The sequence below is a fragment of the Rhagoletis zephyria genome, unplaced genomic scaffold (genome assembly GCF_001687245.7).
Source record: "Rhagoletis zephyria isolate East Lansing unplaced genomic scaffold, Rhagoletis_zephyria_1.1 Rzeph_scaffold_00085, whole genome shotgun sequence".
Classification (NCBI taxonomy): domain Eukaryota; kingdom Metazoa; phylum Arthropoda; class Insecta; order Diptera; family Tephritidae; genus Rhagoletis; species Rhagoletis zephyria.
Window position 1 is genome coordinate 380,071 of NW_016157169.1, and position 23,574 is coordinate 403,644.

General features: G+C 41.6%; 1 protein-coding gene across 6 annotated transcripts in view; it reads right to left on the reverse strand.

The window, feature by feature from the left end:
* Positions 1–16,467, reverse strand: part of Ufd4 (ubiquitin fusion-degradation 4-like) — a 61,421-nt gene extending 44,954 nt beyond the window's left edge. For 4 of the 6 annotated variants that reach the window (XM_017630005.1, XM_017629996.1, XM_017629990.1 and 1 more), the window contains exons 1-2: positions 16,060–16,467; positions 9,344–9,416 (exon numbers count right to left, since the gene is read on the reverse strand). The gene's annotated coding sequence lies outside the window, so the exon portion shown is untranslated. The other 2 variants (XM_017629975.1, XM_017629983.1) reach the window with 2 other exon arrangements.
* Between the last annotated feature and the right edge of the window lie 7,107 nt (positions 16,468–23,574).

The following is a 23,574-nucleotide window of genomic DNA, read 5'->3' on the forward strand; positions in this document are numbered from 1 at the left end:
GAAGAGATTCTTTTCATAGCAAAATTTCTTTGATGTGAGTCCAGAAGTTGATAATGTATCGAATTGAAAGCTTATCCTCTTATTTTCTTTCATATACATATACATACATGCATATAAAAATACATATTTAATTTTTAAGTACAGTTATCTACTTTTAGGTAAAGTTTTCCCAGCAGAGTTGGATAAGAAAATTAATTCAATTAGCACTCAATTAAAAACTCATCGAGAACCCCGCTTAGATCGGCTAGTCGCTCAATCGTTGTCGCCAAGCTCAACTAACGGGAGCCCAGGAAGCGTGCAGCGTCGATGAGGTTTACCCATAAGAATAGAACCGTTAGTTGAGTGGAGCATTCACAGGTCGGGAGTCGATGTAAGTCTAGACCGACTCCCTGTGAATGCAGTTTATGGCCTGTCGGTATGCTGTCGGCTCAAGAGGTTGTTGTATGAAGCTCTGGACTTCGTCCGTCAGTTCGTATAGATGCCTCATGACGTGCCTTGGCGAGGACTCTGATACAAGCATGTGTCTGTTCGGGTGGCCACGTCTGTGGGATAACGCAGCCACTCCCGCAGCTTCGGCCCTACTGTTCTTCCAGCATAGGGCTGCTGGCGAACAGCGACCAAGAACTGCTACCGCATTGGACAATTTGCTGCCGGGAGGACAGCAATTTGCCGCCGGCTGTATTTGAACGGCGGTCGACGACTGAGTTCCAACGAAAAAAATGAACAGGTGGTTGTAAGAACAAGATGAGTAAAATCAAGCAAAATAACAATAACAATGGTATACGCCGAGAACCTGGATTTCCTCGTGGAACGCAACGTTCTCAGACAAAAAGGACAGTGGTGCAGCAGTCAAGTGGAACCTTCGTAATCTTGGAAGAGGGCAAAACGCCGGAGGGAGCACGCAAAAAGGCCCTCGAGCACATGGAAGGATTAGAAGCCGAGAAAAGAAGAGAATAGCAACATCGCAAAACCGCGCCCTCTGATTAGCGGGGAAGCGGTGAAACAGATAGCAGCAGTCGGGAAAGACAGCAGCGGAGAGGAGAAGCGGGGTCGAACAAGGCACGAGATAGAAAAGCAGCTGAAAATTAGCCCGGTAAAGAACGGAGGAGGCAAAGAACACCTGAGGCAAATCCGAATACACAATCCGGCAGCACCATACCCGAGAGAGAAACAGGTCGGTTTCGAGTCGGTCTACTGCGGGATAGGCAGGTACACAACCCCAGCTATTCTGACTACCCTCCAAGACGCCATCATGGATGAGGTGTTCGGGGGTTGCACACACCCGATAGGGTTTGGCGGGGTCTACTTAAGGCCAGGTTTGCTCCTTGTAGATTGTAATGAAGAGGGAACAGCCGCATGGCTGACAAGCGTGACGGTCTTCCTTCTCAAGCGGCGCGGACAAATCTCCCGAGTATGCGATCGGGCTGCTGAAGGCTCAAAATGAGGGTCTGAATTCATTTAGATGGCGAGTCATCACCAGCCTGCGTCTTAACGTAGGCATAGATGAAGAGTCGTTTAGCAACATCAGGCGAGAGGCTTTTGGCCGAGCCAAACAGCGGCTGCATCGGTTGAGATGCAGGTAGCAAATGAGGCCGCCTCAGGGTACGACGAAGCGCAAATAATCTACGCCGGTTGCACCTGAGAGCAACATCACTCCCAAGGCAGACAACATGCAGCCTGTGGTCGTCCCTATAGATATTCGATCGACGCAAGAGTTGATGGAAGGGCGTGACCTGCGCAACTAGAGCTAGATGGCTGGAGTGAGAGCGAGCTGTGACTCTCGGAGATTGAAGAGGCGAGGGAAAAATTACCAGTCAACCCACTATAACCATAGCCCAGATATAAAATATCACGACGCCATCGGCGCGTCAGTAGAGGTCAAGTACTTAAGAGGTTTAAAAGAATCAAATAAAAGAGTAATATGGGATCTCTCGCAAGAGATACCTAGAGTATGCGGATTGCTTAGATATAATATTGATTACTTCTGCATTACAGAATTTCTAAGTCAAGATTTGGTAGCGGTCCAGAGGAAACTCACAATATCAGGAGATGAAACGGATATCGCTTCGCCGCTGCATATTTTTCCGGGAGACAACAACATTTCCCCGATGGAGGTTCAGAGGCTGGTAAACGACTGCGAGGGGAAGAGACTCTTTCTCGTCAATACATTGCGATGCAAATGCGCACCGTGAGGAATGGGGCAGCTCGGAAACCAATAGAAAGGTCAGATTAAGAAGTCACCTACATAAACCCGAGATCTGGTCCAACAATGTATGCCGGTTCAGTGATAACGCAGCTGAGATTTCTGAGCAATTACTTCTCGAATGCGACGCCGTGGCGAGAAGATTGGGAGAAACACCTCGGGTCATTATGCCCGCAGACAAACCACATAAACACGATGTCACCAAAGAATCTTTTGGACTTTCTACGGAAACTAGGACTGGGCGGGGTGTTGTACGGAGAAAGAGGGCACAATAGATCTCCTGGTCACAAGGCATACCTCAACCAATATCTATCTATTTATGTTGCCACCAGGGTTTTTTTGCCTTTGTCCCAGATGCAGCCGGCTAACGACTTGAGGATCTTGTTGTGGCTCTGTACTATATTGACAATTTCGGTTGTATGCCCCGAAAAGGAGTGCAGACTGTTGAATGTAATTTCGCGAATTTTCGGGTTATTCACCGTCGGAATTCGTTCGCCATCGACGCGAATTCCCAGCAGTAGTCCAACCTCCTTCGTCCAGCTGGTTACAAAATGTTTCCGAGGATTTTGTAGGGAATAGGCTTAGGCTCCTTGCAGTGAAGAAGCGAGAAAGTTCGGAGGGGTAACCGTTTACGTTTGAGCACAAGTCATCAATTCCATACCCAAACGCCAATGTCGAGCATTCGTTAGCATAAAAGACAATCGAGACTCCCTCTGGTGCTTGAGGGAGCTTTTAGATACAGGAGTTAAACAGTAGCAGGAAAAGGAAACCACCCTGTGGGACCCCGGTACGACGATAATCACTCCCACGACACTCGGGTATACATAACCGGAACGACCCAGATTTATATTTCGCCAAGGACTGTCACTCCATCAACACTCCCCAAAAACTCTTTGGGGAACTTGTATGCTGCTACAACAACCCCTGTTTAATCTTTCCTGGCTTGCTAATTTTTGTCTCTGAAAATTAGTGACGAATGTCGACCACTCAATTAATTCGGCCACCGTTTCGAGTCTCTGTGGGAGAGAGGAAGCCGCAATGTCTTCGAGTTGCATGGAGTGGCTGACGGTTCTCCAACACGGGTGGATTCGGTTCAGGCCACGAGTTATCTGGGTGTTTATGGCATTAAGTGCTGGGGTTGTGCTGCGCACTTTACGGAACCCAGGGATTTCTGCGAAGCCGTTCCAATCAGCTATGGAGAATTTGATGTTCCGCGGATGCAAAGTCGGCAGATTTATCAATCGAGATGACTATGTGCAGATGTTTCGGTGCTAAAGTCAACAAAGGTGGCCACGTTATGCTGTTTATCAGACCAGCGCTCACAATTGTTTTGTTGTTGTTGTTGTTGTTTTTGTTGTTGTTGTTGTAGTATCGGCCACAACAACCCCGCCCAGATCGGTTGATATCTCAGTCATTGTCGTCAAGTTCCACTAACGGAAGCCCTAAGAAGGGTGAAGCCTCGATAGGATCGGTCCACAGGGACAAAGGCCTTAAGGTTGTCGGGTTTTCCGGGCATACGAAGAGATGTTTCGAATCATGAGGTGTCTCTCCGCATGCCGGACACTCATTTGGCACATCTGCGTTTAATCTGCTCAGGTATGAGTTTAACCTGCAGCAGTAGCCAGAGCGAAGTTGGGCTATTGTGGTTCTTGTCTCCCGAGGCAGATGAAGCTCGTCGATGTCCGGTGGCTGTGTGCCTAGAACGGCATTCACATAACTCGAGACTGACTCCCTGTGAATGCCGCTCAATGTCTGTCGATAAGCTGACGGGTCCAGAGGTTGTTTGATGAACCTCTGGACTTCGTCCGTCAGTTCGTAAAGATGCCTCTTGCCGTGCCTGGGCGAGGGCTCTTCTGCAAGCAGTTGTCATTTTGTAATGCTCCTTTACCGGGAGTATTTTCGCCTCGTCGTGCAGGTGGTGTTCTAGCGACATCAGCAGGCATCCAGTCGCTGTCCGTAGTGCGGTGTTCTGCCTCGTCTGCAGCTTCATGCACTGCGTCCTACTAGTCCCCGGCGACCACACTGGTGCTGCGTAATTTAAAACCGGCCGGCCTATCGCCTTGTATGTTGCCAGCAACGTTTCTTTATCTTTGCCCCAGGTACTGCCGGCTAGCGACTTGGGGACCTTGTTGCGGCTCGGTGCTTTGTTGACAATAGCGGTTGCGTGCGCAGAGAAGGACAGCAGACTGTCGAAGGTTACTCCGAGTATTTTGGGGTTATTCACCGTCGGAATTGGTATATTATCGACGTGAATTCCCAGCGGTAGCCTGACCTCCTTCATCCAGGTGGTGAACAAGGTCGCAGAGGATTTTGTAGGGGAAAGGGTTAAGCTGCTAGCAGTGAAGAAGCGAGAAAGCTCGGAGAGATACCCGTTTACTTTCGAACACAGGTCATCAATTCCATTCCCAGTCGCCATGATCGAGCAATCGTCGGCGTAACAGACAATCGAGACTTCCTCTGGTGTTTGAGAGAGCTTTGAAATGTAAAAGTTAAACAGTAGTGGGGAAAGGACACCACCCTATGGAACCCCCTGTTTTATTTTTCTGAGTTTGCCCGATTTGTCTCTAAACATTACCGACGGGTGTCGACCACTCAGATAATTCGCCGACCGCTGTTTGAACCTCTGTGGGAGAGAGGAGGCCTCTATATCTTCTTGTAGCGTGGAACGGTGTCAAACCGTTTGGCAGGTCCAACGCTACTAGAATAGTTCTCATAGTTGCGGTTAAGGCCACGTGTTATCTCAGTGTTTATGGCGTTAAGTGCTGTTGTTATACTGTGCACTTTACGGAAACCATGCTGATGCTTTGCTGGGATCAGGTGGTTCGTGAAATACGGGAGCAGCAAGGCCTCTAGTGCCTAGGATGCAGTATGAACTGTCGGCTAAATAGCTCGCGCATCGCTCCGAGTCCGACGAGGCATGGTCGCCTATAGGAATTTCGACCCTGTCGTCGTGCTTCGTCGCATTGGACAGTGACCTCACGGTTGACCAGAGCTTACTCACATCAGAGGCGAAATTGCAAATCTTCATATGCTCTTCCCACTTCTTCCGGTTATCACGCTCATCGGCTCATCAGAACAGCCGCTTCAGTAGGGAAGTTTGGACGGGGGTCCGTAATGCATCCTGCCGGTACGAAGCGAGCTGCAGCAGCAGTGACAACCCTGCGGAACTTACGTTCACCAAGGTGGACATCGGTTGGTGTAGGGAACGCAGCGAAGGTGCTCTCAGTTGATATAGGTCCGGTGTTCCCCGGGGAGCAAAGTCGGTTGGTTTATCGATCGAGATGACTATGGGCAGATGGTCTGATGCCACATTCAGCATCAGTCGCCATGATACGCCTTTATCAGACCAGCGCTGACTATTGTTATGCCTGGCGAGCTGCAGCAGCTGCCCATAATCCTGGTGGGTGCGTCGTCGTTCATTGTCCAAAATGTCGAATCGTCTATCTGCTCAGCCAAGTCTGTTCCCCTACGATCGTTTGACAGGCTTGAATGCCAAAGATCGTGGTGCGCATTAAAGTCACCTACTACCTACTACTACTACCTCTGAGGAGCGCACCTATGTCAGGGTGATATCCTGCCGGGCAGCAAGTGACAGGGGCTATGTAAACATTACATATTTCGAGCTCAACATCGCCTGACCGGATAGCAATGCCCTGACATTGTAGGGTGGTTCCCTGCGGTCGATGTGTGGTGCGTGATGAACGCTAAACCACCCCCATTATCTCGCTAACGATCTCGACGGTGCACGATGTATCCGGCACAATTCAACAATGTCGAATTGCTGTGCAACTTCGTCCCCTGGACCGCAGCTATCAATATACCATGCCTTCCCATAAAGACGGTTATCTCCTCGATCTTGCTCTAAAGTCTGTTACAGTTAAATTGAAGGAGCTTCATGTGGTTCGGGAGACTTGTTGTTATGCGGTGTTGCACTTGACTAATGTCACGTTACGGAATATCCTGGTCTGACATACCGTGCAGAACCAAGAGTTGTTGGGGGCTGCGTGTGGGTGATGGTGCGGTTGTGTCTGTTGTGTGGTCTGTCGTGGTTATGGTGTGTTCTATTGTGTTGTTGTATTGTGGTGCTGTGGTGTGGTTCTGAAGTACATTACAATTGAAATATACAATCTTTGTGTGCCTTGGAAGACTGATTGCGATGTGGTGTGTGAGGGAGGTGTGTTGCCGTTTGTTGTGTGTGCTGCTGAAGAGTGTGCTGCCCTGTAGTGGTAGTGGCCTCCGTCGCGGGAGGAATTCACGACTGAGCAAGACAACAAGGGCCCATGTAGTTGCATAGTGCGCAGACCTGAACATGCCCACAAGGGGCTCCAGCCAGGACAGAAATAGCACTTGACTGATGTCATGTTACGGTATATTGTGGACCGAGACACCGAGCAGATTGTTGGAGGAACTAAGAGCTGTTGGTGGCAGCGTGTTGGTAGGGCTCCGGTTGTGTCTGTTTGTATGTTGATGGCTGTATTGTGTAGGGGGTGGTCGAGTTGGAGTTGTGTGGGACCACGAAAGACGTGATCCACTGCCGGTGAGTTCTTTAACCCGAGCAGGTTTTCACCGCACAAAATACTAAGTATAAAAGTATCTTGTTAATTTTACCTAACGAAACCCCGCGTACAAATGTGCATAGAAATTTTGACTTCACTAAATACTAGAAATAAAAGTACTTAGTATTTTTGGCTAAACTAAATACTGCATGCTAGTGTTTAAAACTTATGACCTGATTAGTATACAAATAAAGAATTTTTGTATTTTAAAGACTATTTTCAGAATGTTTAGGACTTGCTGGATTCTCAGGAGTATTTCGGGGTTTTTGGGATTCTCCGGACTACGCCGCAATTTTGGAGACTACTTGGGGATTTTTAGGATCCTCGACGCTTTCAGAAATAAAATTCGCCGTGCGAAGAAGTTGGTGTGATTTGAGGTGAGTTGAGATATATTGAGTCGAAGTGATTTGAGTTAAAGTGAGGTGAGTTTAAATGAGGTGAGTTTAAATGAGGTGAGTTGAAATGATCGAGCTAAGGTGAGTTGAGGTGAAGTGAATGCATTTACATAAACCAATTTAATGACAGGCGATAATCGCCTGAAAGATTGACTTGTGTCTACTTTGAGGCATGCGATTTTTGAATCGCCATTTACTCGAGCGATTTTTGTTGAGCAAAGTTGAATGGCCTAAAAAATCGCCCCCTGTAAATGCAGGTTAAGGTAAGGTGTTAATTACCTTAGCATTTCCTAAATCATAAAGTATTTAGTTATAAGCATCTACTAAATACCTTAGTGCTTTACCACATAGTAGTATCTGCCAAATACTTTAATATCGTTTACTTAAGTATTTAGCAACTCCAAAATGGCAACGTTTTTTTAATTAGTATTTAGCAACTCCGAAAAATGTTGCCTTCTCAGTGCCCTCTACGCCCAAATTCTAAGCAGAGGGCAATGAAATGGTGAAATTCCAACTTTTGACACGTAACATGCTCCAGGGACGAACAGCTATTGGAAACATTCGCCGATCTAAGCCAGCTGTTATTTCGTTGGTCGAATAAAACACGAATTATTCCGCTACAACTATTCAAAAACATCGAACCAGAATAGGTATTTAATTGGTTATAGCTAAATTCTTGTCTAAGTTATTATCGATCGAGTTAAGATGAATCTTGATTGCGTTCCTCTTTTTTGATATATTATATATACATATACATATGTATATATATATTTTTTTTTATTTACTGATGAAGTCCTAATTAGATTCAAGAGGTTAATAGATTTTTTTTTTTTACTTTGCATCTAGCTCGCAAGTTTTTGCCAAATTTGCGCATGCGATTATTTTTCTTTTTGGAAAAGAATGGTTCGTTATCCTCCAGCAAATTGTTGTTGTTTTTAATGTAAAACTAAATGAACAGTGGTACAGCTGATTGGGTTGATGCAAACAAAAAAAACACATACTCGAACAATCAGCTGCTCACAGAAATTCATAAGTTCGGTTCGCTATGCAAAGGCCAGTAAGAATTATAGCGATTCTACAATAGCGCAGTGGCAGTGGCAGCGGCAGTTTTTCGAACTGTTACTGCGTGTTAAAAACTGTCACTGCCACTGCGCTATTGTAGAATCGCTATATCGCTATTAGCCAGTAACGAAATTCAGAGAATAAGGTATCTTACTCTCCCAAAGAAAGAAACTTACTAAGTTTTGCGCGAGCAGGAAGTAGCAAACATTTGTAAGCTTCACTGCCAACTGGGGTCCACGGTTGCATTTCGAGCATAATACAATTTTTAAATTATTTCAGGTGGAAATCAAAACAGGACCTAGACGTATATTTCTTCTTATTCTAACTTTCTTCAACATACGCTTCAATTTCTTTGTGGAAGTCACTGCCGGATTTCCAATAACGACAGTGGTGTCGACTGCGTTCCGATTACGAATACTGCCCTTTCAGCCGAGTTACCTTTCAAATGTTTGGAAATAATTAAATTAATTGAATAAACAAATATTTCATACTTCTTTCATTAGTAAATCGCAACAAGATTGAGTATTTTAAATTTAACGAACTTGTCGATTCAAATTAATGCTGACAAAAATGCAACCGTGTGCCGCAATCCTGCTTGCAAATTCTTACTGGCAAAAATTTTCCCATCACGAATTTGCAACTTCCCCTCCAAATGAAATGTCAAAATTGTGCTCTCTCCTTGCAAGTGTTACAGGGTTTTTGGCTAAACGAACACGATTTGGTAACAATTGGTACCAACTTGTACACATTTTTTGCAAAGCGAACACTCCTATAGGCAGCTTTCACGGTTTTTGCTCTATTTGAGATAAGTTCCTTTGAAGTTTACATAAATAAAAGTTTAAAATCAAATGAAACACTAGAAAACGATCTTGAACCATACCCTGCAGTATTTTCAATGGATGTGAGTATTTCAAGCCTAGTTCTCTGTTCCAAAACGTTCGGAACGGCTTTTAACTCCTGAAATTATCTACTGGGTAGTTAATCGGTCATTGTTGTTATAGCTCCCTGATCTCTATTAAAAATAATGCATGCTATTCCTATGAATTAAATAATTTACAAACAATACAGATGCCCAATAATGCCACCTTTGGCTAGTTGCGTAACGAACATCTTACTGAATAACTTACCTTAATATGCTAGTATTACTCTTCCAGTTTTTGATGATTCTGTTTTATCGATTATGGGTTTACTGAGTTATATCTGTAATAAAAGAAAATTGTATTATGAATTTACAATCTCTGATATTTTTATGTTATTTGGAAATATACAGTATATTATTATTTGTTCATGGAACTAGATACATGTATTACTGTCTTTTTTGCCCTCACATCACATGGCAATAACTCGAGAAGCCTAAATCCCTCAAAAGAGTTTCAGCATTGCCAGAGTGAATTCGCTGTTTCCGACCTTATCAGCACTAAAGGAGGTCCCGTAGAATCTCTGTTCCAATGTCAAAGTAGCGACATCTGAGCTAATTTCCAGTTTGCTCATTTTCACCGGAACTCACAATAAGGATACCTGTTACTTTCATCAAGATTTTCTTTAGGATAGCAATTAACTAGCTGAATCTCTTGGAATTGTAGCTTCATAAACACTGTTTGCTCTGCTGTATGTAAAGAAGTGTTCCGTTTATGTCCCAAGGGTGGTAAAATGTTAAACCTTAAAGCTAACATTGCAAACCGTCTTGGGTAATTAGCAAGTCCTCGGAGGAATCCTAAACTTCGTGTCGTGCAGACGTGTTTTCGGTTCGCTCCTGTTTGTTTTCCTTTATTGCTTCGATATGGACAATTCCTGTGGTAAATGCGGCAAAGCATTTTCAAGAAGTGACAATCTAATAGGGCCGTGCAGTGGCTTTTGTAAAAAGCGATTTCATCGCACCTGTTGCGAAACCATTGCGTCCGAATACGACATTAATTTGTTTCAACGGAATCGCCATATTGGTTATTTTTGTATTGAGTGTGTTAATATGCCTGAAAAAATTTGTAAGACATATGACTCGATCATGGCCTCACAGAAACTTAGCATTGACTTCTTGACGAGTGCCATTAATGCAAGTTTCAAAAACTTTTCTGATAAAATTGATATATTGGCAAATAAAATTAAATCCAACATGCAATTAAGAAAAATCATAGACAACAACAATGCAAAATGCCTAGAAATGTTAGTTGCTGAGGTTAATATACTCAAACGGCTGTTAATACACCTATTGCTGCTATGGACAATCTTAGCAATAACAATTGCCGTTCTTCAATTGTGGTCGTTCCGCCTTTACCCGAATTAACTTGGTCTCAATCTGCGAGTTTTGACGACCCGTCTACCACTGTTCCACCTGGATCGACACAAAGAGGAAACAAATCAACTGCTGATGCCTCTCACAGTACCAACATCGCTAATGTTGATGCTGTTAACGCTGTACCTGCTAGCGATAAGAATGTTTTGTCACCGTTCGATGTTAATGCTATGGTTTGCCTGTGTTTTTTTCTCCGCTTTCTGCGCACTCTGCTGATACTGGGGGAGTTAATGCAGCTGCTAATGTTCATACTACTGATGTTGGTGCGGCTAACTCGACGCTGGCGAATCATCATGCACGTAATTATGCTGAAAACGACGCTGTTAGTGTTATCAATACGAATGCAGATGTTCCTACCAATGCGACTTATAACTCTGCTTGGTTAACAGCTGAGAACAGAAGGAATAAGAAAAGCAAAAAGCGTACTCGTGTGATGGGTTCTAATGTCTTTAATGAATTTGGTATAGCTGCCCGTGTTAATGTTAAGTGGCTACATTTGTCATCACTCCTGCCAACAGTCTTACCTGGCAATATAATTGATTATGTGGCGAAATATGCCGGTATTGAAAAGCAACAGATTTCATGTTTTAAATTGGTAAAAAACGGATCGGATACGAATTCGCTCACGCAGTTATGCGTTTTTGGGGATTTCAATTTACCCAATCTTAGTTGGTTACACTTGGGCAATGACTTATCTCTAACACCATCAAATATCTGTAACTCATGCAAGTCCTATCTTATTGATAGTCTGCTTAGTTTAGGCTTGGTTCAAGTGAATAGCTTGCATAACAGCTTGCATCGCTTACTTGATTAAGGGCCGGTTACTCAATGTCTGGTTAACACTAATCTGCGGTTAAACATCGTTATCGACGTCTACGACTGCATGCATACAACAGGGAGTCGGTAACGTCGATAACTATGTTTAACCGGGGATTAGCGTTAACCAGACATTGAGTAACCGGGCCTTAATCTTTGTTTGTTCTAACATAGATTTTAGTATATCGCAACCTGCTTCTTCTATCTCTCCGCCGAACATGCATCACGTGCCCGTATTATTGGAGATGCAATTCACTGAATTTTTTGACTTACCTCCTACTAACGCTAAAACTACTTTCAACTTCGCTCGTTGCGATTTTAATCTTTTAGGGCCGTTTTCACCAACTCTGATTAACACTTATCGCCAGTTAAACATCGTTGCCGACGTTACTGACTCCATGCATATTACATTGTGTCGGTAACGTCGGCTACGATGTTTAACTGGCGATTAGTGTTTACCAGAGTTGGTGAAAACGGCTCTTAGACTCAGCTATTAGTGAGTTTGATTGGCAAGTTCTGTTTGGCGATAACGAAGTAGCAGGTTGTTTTGACATCTCAAGTCTAATATTGCTAAGCTGTGCACTGAATATGTTCCAACTTTCAATAGCATGCATGGTCTTCTAATGAGCTAAGACGGCTAAAGAATTTGCGAAATAAGTTTTTTAAAAAATTTAAATCTACTAAGGAGCAGTGCATTTATGACTTATTTGTGTCCTATAAAAATGAGTTTAATGAGCTAAACAAAGTGTTGTACAAAAAGTATATTCGGAACTAAGAACTGGAGGTAAGGGATAATCCGAAAATTTTTTGGAGCTACATTAATTCCAAAAGGAAATCCTCAAGCATACCCAAAACAGTTTTTATAAGGAATTCACAGCTACGTCAGTGAAACGTGCGGCCGACTTGTTTGCTGATTTTTTTTTCGTCTAATTTCGCGTCGGACGAAGAAGTGTCCGACGATGATTTAAATTGTATTCAACGGAACCTTTCCTCTACCATGTCTTCTCCCGTTGACTTTGGCGCTCTCGTTCTTTCCGATGAGGGCATAATTAAAGGGATAAGATACATAAAAAATCTTCGCACACTGATGCTGATGGTCTCTCGGCAATTCTATTTAAGAGTTGTGATTCGCTGGTTGAACCGCTGAAATTATTTTTCAACAAATCTTTATCATCTGGAATTTTTATCGATGATTGGAAGATTGGAAGCGAACATCTATCACCCCAATATTTAAGAGCGGTTGCATGAATAACATTTCTAACTACAGACCGATCTCTAAATTATGAACCGTTGCCAAACTTTTTGAAGCTATCATTAATGATAAACTTTACTTTTACGTCAAATATATGATCAGTTCTAACCAACATGGTTTTGTTGCAGCAAGATCTACGCTAAGTAATCTTTCTGTCTTCACTGAAGACTGTTATTCAGCCTTTCGTCGAGGCGTGCAGGTGGATACGATGTATACGGATTTCTCCAAAGCCATTCACAAAATTGCCCACAAAATTCTTTTAACTAAACTGGAGTGCTTTGGCTTTCATTCAATTTTTTTTTAAGTGGGCTAAATCGTACTTACATAACAGGATAAGTGCGGTTGTCGTAGATGGTGTTGCTTCGGACCCTTTTGTTGCTATCTCAGGTGTGCCTCAGGGTAGCATATTAGGACCTCTATTCTTTAACCTGTTCATTAATGATATCTCTTCGTGTTTTTCATCCTCTTAAGTTTCTGCTTTATGCGGATGACTTGAAACTTTACTCTGATATTGGCTGCACCAATGACGCTACATCTCTTCAATTGGAGCTTAATAAGCTTAAGAGTTGGTGCGTTAGGAATCGACTGTATCTAAACATTAATAAATGTCACAAAGCGACATTCACTAAACTGCACAATTCCTTGCACACATCGTATAGCATTGCAAACTCTACGCTTGAGACGGTTAATGAAGTCCAGGATCTGGGGGTGTACTTTGATACTAAGTTTACTTTTGCTATGCATATTAATTATACGATAAAAAACTCGCTTGCTATGCTTGCATTTGTACGAAGGAACTCTTCTAATTTCTCAGATCCATACACACTTAAGATGCTGTTTTCTGCTTTTGTGCGGTCTAAATTAGAATACGCGGCATTTATTTGGAGACCATATCATGCTATTCATATTAACAGGTTGTAGAGAGTTCAAAAAATTTTCCTCCGTTTCGCTAAACTTCATACTCCCGCTTCCGTCATATGAGTCTCGGTGCCGTCTAATCAGCCTACTGTCCTTAAATGATAGAAGAACACTCTTGGCGATATCTTTTATTTCTGACATTGCTACAGGCAGGATTGACTGCCCGTCCCTTCTTGAGAGGTTGCACTTCAATGCTCCGAGTAGAAACCTCCGTCGCTTTGAGGTATTTCGAGTTGGCCTCAGCAAAACGGCATATAGTGCCAATGCTCCTATTAATAGAACTCTAGCTGAGTTTAACGTCTTCGCAAATTCTTTAGACTTAGACTTATCAGTTTCTATATTTGCTCTTAAAGCCCAGTTAAGTGATTATTTTATCAGTCATTAGTGTAGTTTATGATCTCAACTTATATGTAAGCGTTTTTTAATTTATTATGATTGTGGCGAACTGCCAAAATGTCTGTTTCATGTGAATAATTGTCTTGAATAACGTAATTAAACAAGTAATACTCTCCAACATGTGTAGTCTGTAAGAATATTTTGTTCATTGACTTCAGTAAATAAATAAATGTGTGGATTAGTACAAAAATCGCCTAATTAAGGACTAATGACTTGTTCCTCTATTTGGAGGATAAACGGGCAATCAAAGAATGCTTTTAATTTTCCCGAAAATTATATTGATTCCTCGTTTATTGATACGTTTTATAGTAATAAACGATCTAAGGAATAAAGACCATTACTCCTTTTGTTCTCGTTTCGGAGGTCAAAAGAAGTTCAAAAGCACATCCACGTACATATGTATGTGCATACATACTATATACAGGGTGGCGCCGAATGAGCTATATGGTTTAAAGGGTTTATAACTTTTTTATTTATGCGATTATTATATTTTTTGAATTAGCTTTGAAAAATGATATCCTGTAAGTGATGTCCATTTTCTGCTTCGCACATAGGTGCTCTTTTTAGCATATTTTCCATAACTTTTCGCAGAATTTCGGGTGTAATGGCCATGAGTTCATTTCGAGTGTTGGTTTGGAGTTGGAGAATGGTTCTTGGTTTGTTAACGTACACTCTTTCTTTCAAATATCCCCAAGGAAAACTGTTAAAAAGAATTCAAACCATATAGCTCATTCGGCGCCACCTAGTACAAACATAAATTATGAAAAAAAAACAAAAAAAACGGTAAATACTCGCTTTATAAAATGGTAAAGCTATTAAAGATAATAAATTATGAAAACACAAAAATACATAAAGAAAAAAGGTTTGTATGTGTATAAAAATATATATATATGTATAAGTACCCAGCTAACAAAATTGCCAAAATCTGTTGGATATCCGTCAGACTCGTCGGCAAAAAAGGCAGAAATCTGTATGATTTTGGCCGATATCGGTCAGAGAAGCGTATGGAGAGGTTTACAGGAAGTCTATCCGACACGACGTGGGAAATTCTGACCTACGATTCTGACGGATATCTAACAGATGTCTGACCAAATAACCATGGAAAATAAGAATTATCAGACGTGTATGCCCTAAATCGGACATAATTCGATCAGACATATCGGATAAGGAAATAAATAAAAAATAATAAGACTTGTCTCATTAGACAACTTTTTATTCCGACTTGTCTGATATCAGAAATTGTCTGGCAAATGTGCTAGCTGGGTATGTACATAGATAATCTTAAAACGCAATCAAACATTTATAATTTATATATTTTGTAATTCAAAGTCCGAGGCTATTATCCCCAGAACATATATGCAAATGTTTACGAAATGCAAGAACAACAAGAACTACATCAACATTTTGTTTATTCACTCAGTGTGTGATGTAAAATAGCCCAAAAAAAAAACCTTTACTAAATACGCAATATGTACATGAAAAGTTTTGCATACCTTTCCAAAAGCTGAGCACACTTTACGTACGCGAATGACTCTTATGAGTGCACAAATGAAGGCATGCGGGACAGAATGACAAATGAATATACATAGTATGTACATACGTACATAGTGAAAACGTTGGCACAAAGAGTCTTGGAACAAAGACATATGACTTCTTTAGCACCTAATTGCTGCAGCTTATAGAATTTTTTTCCCCGTGTTTAATTAAGCGCGTGCCATTCCGAGCATTCACACTTTTTTTAAAATTTTTTTCTAGTAAAACTTACATGCAATATTTATAAAAACCAAATATGTATGTAAATCATGCAGAGATTAGCAATTTTTCGCTGTTTTGCTGGAAAGTATAGTGGGTTCTCTTGTTGAACTTCACATTCTTGAAGGGTGGTTAAAATGTTCCATGGGGGACTAGGAAACACAAGAAATCCGAGTTCGACACAATGGGCAATATAGAGGTACGCAACATCAGCCACGGGAAAACTGCAAAAATGCAAATGGTCGTTTCCTCTTTTGCCTTTGTAAGGTCACAACAATCACGGAATAAATACGCTATTAATTTATGAGATTCTGATATCTATAGAATACAAAAAAAAGAGTTACTTTTAAATTACCTAGGCAATTCAATGTGTTCAAATTGCAAAATAAAATATTAAAAAACCAATTACAATCACTCACCACTTAAGAACTACTCCGTCATTTTCGCTGTCTTCCGTTTCTGTGGACTTTCCTGTAATCTGCAAAACCGAAGTTACCAGATTACCGCGGCCCACTGTCAATTCTTCACTTGTTTCGTGCTTCCACCTTTCTAAGTTTCGGCTGGCAATACTTTTATTGCAAAATGATAAAGTGAAAAAATACCAACTCAAATTTCACAATTAGTCTGCCTATTCCAATATTTTTCACTGTTCATTAATTATACTTCATTCAACACGAAATTACAAACACAACACTATTTACTGATTTAATACCAATTTTAGTATTTTTTAATGCTTTTACACCAAAATTTCTGCCGTGAAAAACTGTGCAGCAGGATGTTGTACATTAGCGAAATCTACTTGATCATAGAGATGTCGGAAAAACATCGATGCATCGAAAATATCGATGTTTTGATTAGATGCATGCAAATGGCTCCAACAAGTTCCGTTAGAAAAATAATTGGCAGGATTAGGTATACCGGGGCGACAACTTTTGAACAAGGACGTCGATAGAGGTTTTTGAGGTTTGAGGTTTGAAGGTCAAAGATTAAATTCATAATTTTTTTTTTAATCCAAATATCTTGAAAACAAAAGAACGGATTTCAAAATTTTTGATATCATTCAATAGGAATTAAGAACGAAAAATGACACTGAAGATGACACAACGCCGAAACCGGTTTGTCTGGCAACCAAACTTGACAAGGGATGACGGAAAGTCGTTCCAAAATAAATCATCTTACCATCTATCGGAAAAATCAACCGACACCAACATGAATGCCTTTAATACGATATAAAATGTTATATACAGGTTATAGAGTTTTAGCAAAAATTCAATTTAACTAAAAAAAGTTACAAAAAATTTAAACAATCACATGATTATTTAAAAATTCAGATTCAAACATTTTATAATCCAATAGCATATGGAACAAGCTTTCATTTGATATATGTATGTACAACGTCATGTCTTCAGTCCGTACTATACAGTGTTTCAAAAAAAAAAAAAAACGTAAGCGGCCTTCGGCCGCACTTAGGGATTATAACCCTCACTAAACAGAATTCTCCTTTCTGTGTTGCCGGAGAAGAGGGCACCTGATGTGAATAAACTACAGTAAATGCAAGACTCACTTGCCACTTTAAGTGCATCTTAAGTTTCTGAGGCGGTTTACCTCCCCTGCAGTACGGGGGAGCGACTACAGGACTGCTGAATCGGTAGCTGATAAACTGATAAACTCCGTCAATTACCGACCGACTACTTACAGTGTATTTCATCGATTGCTTTTACAAGGCCAATGTCATAGGCGGTTGTTGTTGTTGTTGTTGTAGCGGCTACTAAGCCCCGTTCGGGGCGGTTCATCCATCAACTTTGTCGTCAATTTCAATTAGGGGGAGGCCCAAGAAGTGAGCGACTTCCACAGGGGCTGTCCATAGGGACAGGGGCGTTAGCTGAGTGGGGTTCTCAGGGCATGTGAAGAGGTGCCGGGAGTCATGTGGCGACTCTCCACTACTCAAGTAGGAGTTGAGCCTGCTGCAATAGCCAGAGCGAAGTTGGGCTATTGTAGTGCGAGTGTCCCGAGGCAGACAAAGTTCTGTCCCGTCCACGTCCGGGGGTTGTGTGCCTAGAACGGCATTCACAGGGCGGGAGTCTACATAACTTTAGACTGATTCCCTGTGAATGCCGTTCAGGGCCTGTCGGTAGGTTTACGGGTCCAGAGGTTGTTTGATAAACCTCTGGACTTCGTCCGTCAGTTCGTAAAGATGCCTCCTGACGTGCCGTGGCGAGGGCTCTTCCGCGAGCAGCTGTCCGCTGGGATGGCCACGTCTGTTATGCTCCTTTACTGGGAGCATCTGGGCCTCGTCATGTAGGTATTGTTGGGGCGTCATCAGAAGGCATCCTGTCGCAGTTCGTAATTCCGTGTTTTGGCAGGTCTGTAGCTTCATCCAATGCGTCCTGCTAGTCCCCGGCGACCATACGGGCGCTGCATAGTTTAGAGCCGGCCGACCAATTGCCTTGTATGTTGCCAACAACGTTTCTTTATCTTTGCCCCAAGTGCTGCCGGCCAGCGACTTGAGGACATTGTTGCGGCTCTGTACTTTGTTGACAATTGCGGTTGTATGCGCCGAGAAGGAGAGCAGACTGTCGAAGGTAACTCGGAGGACTGGCAAAATTTTTTTAGTTTCACTTTTATTTCAACATATTTTGATTAAAAGAAAAATACTGATAAAAATAAAAATTTTCATAAAAACAGGGTTAAAATCTTGAAATTCCTGCCCGTAGTTTGTTTGTAAGTCAAATATGAGTGGCATTGTGCTACTATGATATCACGGCCGAGTAATCATAGCCAACTTATGTACAGTAGTCGAAAAAATTATAGCCGCACCAAATTTTGACAAGTTTTAAAATATTATTTCTGTTGTTATTTAATTTCGGTTAGTTTTTTATAGTTCGTTCTTTACCAACATTCGTATTAATACAAGTTTTTTACATAGCGCCTTTGCAAGTGGACTGCTCAAATTTGGAAACATGAATTTCCACGGGTTTTGTTAAAGAACGAACTATATATTCTTTTAAATATAACAAAAGTTCAATAACAACAAATATAATACGTTAAAACTATAATTTTTTGACCACTGTATGTATTTTTTTATATCTTTAATTGGACCTTCACATTGTACATAAAGGAAGTACATAACAAAATTAAAAAAATATGTGCCTTTTTTTGAAGTTCGTTTTACCTTTTTCAAGTTTAAGTGCCTTAAAAACCTACATTTCTACATTTGGGGGGGAGGGGGGATGGGGGGTCAGAACCCCCACATCCCTCCCTCCCCAAATACGGCCTTGCCTCTGCTCCTCAGGCTTTACCGCTAGTTTTTTCTCTCTCTGCTGAACGGATACGCGTTTCCTGTATCGCTGAACAGTATCCATTTCCTGTCGAAGCAACTCAATTTTCATCACCTTCAACCTCGTCCAACTGACCGCTTCAGTCGCTAGTGGAATCTGCGGGACTTCCTCTAAAAAGAACCGCCTTCTGCAGTACCGGTTGTCGTAAACAACCCGAAGTTGCACTTCTCCGAAGTCGATGCCAATTATGACTTCATCCCCAATCTCTGCCACTATAAGCCTGTGTAACACTGCTACTTTCCCGATTGCGATATTTCTAGTTTTTTCGTCTAAAAGTTCGTTGAAGTAACTGGAAGATTCAGCTGCAAATCTTGAAAACGAAGCTCTCTCGTTGAGTTCCGCGTTAACTGGTCTGAGGATATACATAACTCCTGTGTTTGCATTTGTGATTAAATCTGTGAGGACATCTCCCACATGCATGCACATATCTTGTGCTTCCATCATTTGTGGCATGGCAGCCTGTTGATGAACTAGGAGCCTTTTCCTGTTCTTCAACCCTCGTGGGATGTCTGCCCTATATTAATTCTCTCCATCCTTCGTGGAAGTCTTCTCGTCCTCACGAGATTTCGTATTTGTCCACGTCGATACCTTCTGCTTCCGTAGATTCATGCAGTCGTATTTGTAATTCCCGCTTGTTTCCGGACATGTATAGTCCTCGCTTTGCCTTTTTTTTTTGAGAGGCAGTATGTCAAATCATAGAACTTCGGTATTTCCAAAACTTTCTCGTTGGGATTATTTAAAATCCCACTTCCGACACCACTTGTTACGATTATAGGTAAACTATTTTGAAGCGATATTTATAGGCCGTTCCAGAAAACAGTTCAACAGAAAAGCTACATTTTTTTGTTTAAGCATAATACTTATAATGTGGTTTTAGCCATAACCCGTTCCTCGGCAACACTAAAGTTAAGTTTAAAGAGTCATTTGCTCATCAAATTTGCCTCGTAACGGGCATGTTCAGAAAGTGCAACAGCTCAGTAACTGTTGCGATTGCACCTTCTGGACGCGTCCCAGTCAGAAAAGTGGTTGTTCATTACATGCGTGATAAATAATACAATTTGTTTCTTATGAGTTCTCGATTATATTACTGCTAACAATGTAATCAGCATTTCAATGTATTCAAAGAGTTCCGAAAATTTCATATCAAAACACATTCATTTCTCGATACTAGGTAATGCAAAATTTAATGCCCCACTTTTTTATGACATTGCCGAGGGGAAAAAAGGGCAAACTTTACTTTAAGAACCCCCGATTTTAGGGGTAAAATTTGTACCGTTGGAAAGTCGATGATCCCCCCTTTTCAAAAATACTTTTAGATGCGGTAGCCTTCTAGTTTTTAAAATATATAGTATTAAAGTTGTTTTTTTACTTGAGAAATCAACGACACCGTATATTAGACAAAGCAACACAAACATAATCGCCAAAAAATTCTTTACACCAGTTAAAATTATTTCAGCTTGCATTAATAGGTAAATTTACTTGAAAATCACTTTGGTATGAAGTAATATCGTTTAAAAATTTCGTGCGAGAAGCCATTTGTAACACAGCGTAAATGCTTCAATGAAACAACAATGAAAGGAATATGTTGCCACATGGGCCTAGCCATATAAAAAATATAAATATAATGCTGCTGAACACCCTTTGCAGAGAACACTTTCTGCGTAGGCGGCTTCGGCCGCACTTAGGGCATATAACCCTCACTAAGTAGAATTCTCCTTTCTGTGTTGCCAAAGAAAAGGGGCTAAACACCTTTCTGCGTAGGGATTATAACGCTCACTACGTAGAATTCTGCTTTCTGTGTTGCCAAAGAAAAGGGGCTGAATACCTTTTGCAGAGAACACCTTTCCGCGTAGGCGGCCTTTGGCCGCGCTTAGGGATTATAACCCTCACTACGTAGAATTCTCCTTTTTGTGTTGCCAAAGAAAAGGGGCTGAACACATTTTGCAGAGAACACCTTTCCGCGTAGGCGGTCTTTGGTCGCGCTTAGGGATTCTAACCCTAACTACGTAGAATTCTCATCTCTGTGTTGCCAAAGAAAAGGGGCTGAACACCTTTCTACGTAGGCGACCTTCAGACGCGCTTAGAGATTATAACCCTCGATACGTAGAATTCTCCTTTCTGTGTTGCCAAAGAAAAGGTGCTGAACACCTTTTGCAGAGAACACCTTTCGGCGTAGGAGGCGTTCGGCCGCGCTTATGGATTATAACCCTCACTACGTGAATTCTTCTTTCTGTGTTCAGCCCCTGCTGAACATCTTTTGTAGAGAACACCTTTCTACGTAGGCGGCCTTCGGCCGCGCTTAGTGATTATAACCAGTGACGTGAACCGGTTTTGAACCGGAAAACCGCTCTTTTCTACTAATTAACTGAACCATTAACCGAACTGAAATTTTCCACAAATGTTTGATCCGAACCGAAAACCGAACCACTTTCTATAAAGATTGAAAGGTTCATTTCAACCAATTTTCAATAGATAAATGTACCCACTTTTTTTCTTTTTGGTAAACATGGTAATACCCATCATGTTTGTTTACCATGTGACAATATCAAATGTAAAGGCAACCCATCTCATTTGACAGACACTTGACCCTTAACCTTGCGCGTAATTTGTTTGTTTTTGGATCCGTTGAACTGAACAGAAACCCCGGTTCAAAGACCAAAAAACCCTCCTTGACGAACCAATCCAAAAGTGCAAAAACGGTTCGAACCGATGAACCGAACCCAACAAATTTTTCATCCGGTTCACGTCCCTGATTATAACCCTCACTTCGTGGAATTTTCCTTTCTGTGTTGCCAGAGAAAAGAGGCGCAACATCTTTTTGCAAAATATATAACACATGACTTGATATTTTGTTCTTTTGACGTTAAGCTTGATCACTATGACGACAATACCTATGTATTTAACTTCTTTGACTACTGTTCCTTAGATGTCAACAACCTTTTCAGTGGCCTCTTGCAGATCAATTGGTCCGATTGCTGGGGTCTCAGCACGGTCAATGAGAAGCTCCGCTTCCTGAACGAAAATATATTAAATTCGCTCCTCACTCATGTCCCTACCTGAACCTGTGACAGGTCTTCTTCCTGCCGTTGGTTTAATGGTGCGGTCCGATCAGCGATTAAAAAACGCAATAAATAATATAACATATGGAAAAGGAACCAGACAGATGAGAGCTGGAGTACTTTCAAAACAATGAAGCTACCTCGGTTATAAGACGTGAAAAGAAAAAATTATTTATGAATAAACTGGATCCCTTACTGCCTAATAATGTATTGTGGCGAAATCTGAGAACACTCCGCGTCTATGCCAGTGAGAAATCAGAATGCTCGTTGAGTCCTGCAACGCTTAGCGTTGCCTTTGATTCTCCGCCTTCATCTTGTAACCTCACGACCAATTCTGTAGCCTCCTGTCCGGTCTCTTTTGCTGGCGAAAAGTTTGAGTTCATTGCTGTGAGCGAGACTGATGTGGTGAAATCTGTTTTTAAGATCAGGTCCAACGCAATCGGGGAGGATGGCATTCCGATTAGATTTGTGAAGGTAATCTTACCGATTATTTTGCCAACCTTGACACACATAATAAACCATAGTCTCACCACGTCCTGTTTTCCCGATGCCTGGAAGATTGCTACTGTACTTCCTTTAGCCAAAAATAAATCCGCATCCAGCCCTAGGGATTTCCGACCCATCAGCATACTACCAGCCTTATCTAAAGTTTTCGAATCTTTGTTATCTGAACAAATCTCTTCCCACATCGGTAAATTCAACCTTTTATCCCCATTTCAATCCGGTTTCAGACCCCATCAAAGCTGTTCTACTGCAATGGTAAAGATACTTGATGACATTAGAATACTGTTCGACAAGAACCATTTAACTCTACCATGCTTGCTGGACTTCTCTAAAGCCTTTGATTCAGTTAGCCATGAACTACTGTGCTTTAAATTAAAAAACTACTTTGGGTTTGGAGAGTCAGCAGTAAAACTGATGTGTAGCTATCTGAAAGAGGGGTCTCAGCGTGTCAAGGTTGGATCTCAAATATCTGAACCTTTCTTCACGGGTGTCCCACAAGGGTCAATCTTAGGACCACTACTATTTATTTTGTTCGTTAATGATATATTTCGGACTTCTATGCACGCCAACATGCATGCCTATGCGGACGATGTCCAGCTCTATATGTCAGGTCCTCTTGAGGACTCAGCTAATTTGAGCGCAAGCTTCAACAGAGAACTGATGTCTATAAGGTCCTGGGCACAGTTAAATGGTCTTCGTCTTAATTTGTTTTACCTATTTGTAAGAAACGTCTTAACAAAGCAACTATTCCATCGTTACACATTGGTGGCAAACCAATTAAATTTGTGTCAAAAGTAACTAACCTTGGGTTTATTATCAACACTGGCCTTACCTGCATTGACCATGTGAATTCAACTGTAGGCAAAGTCTATAATACTTTAAGGAATTTACGAATGTCTGCTCCATTTACACCGATAGAAATCAGACGTAAACTCGCAATCCAACTTATAATGCCAATTATCTGTTATTCTGAGGTAGTCTACAGCAGGTTAGATTCCCAATCAGCTCACAAAATAGATGTAGTATTTAACCA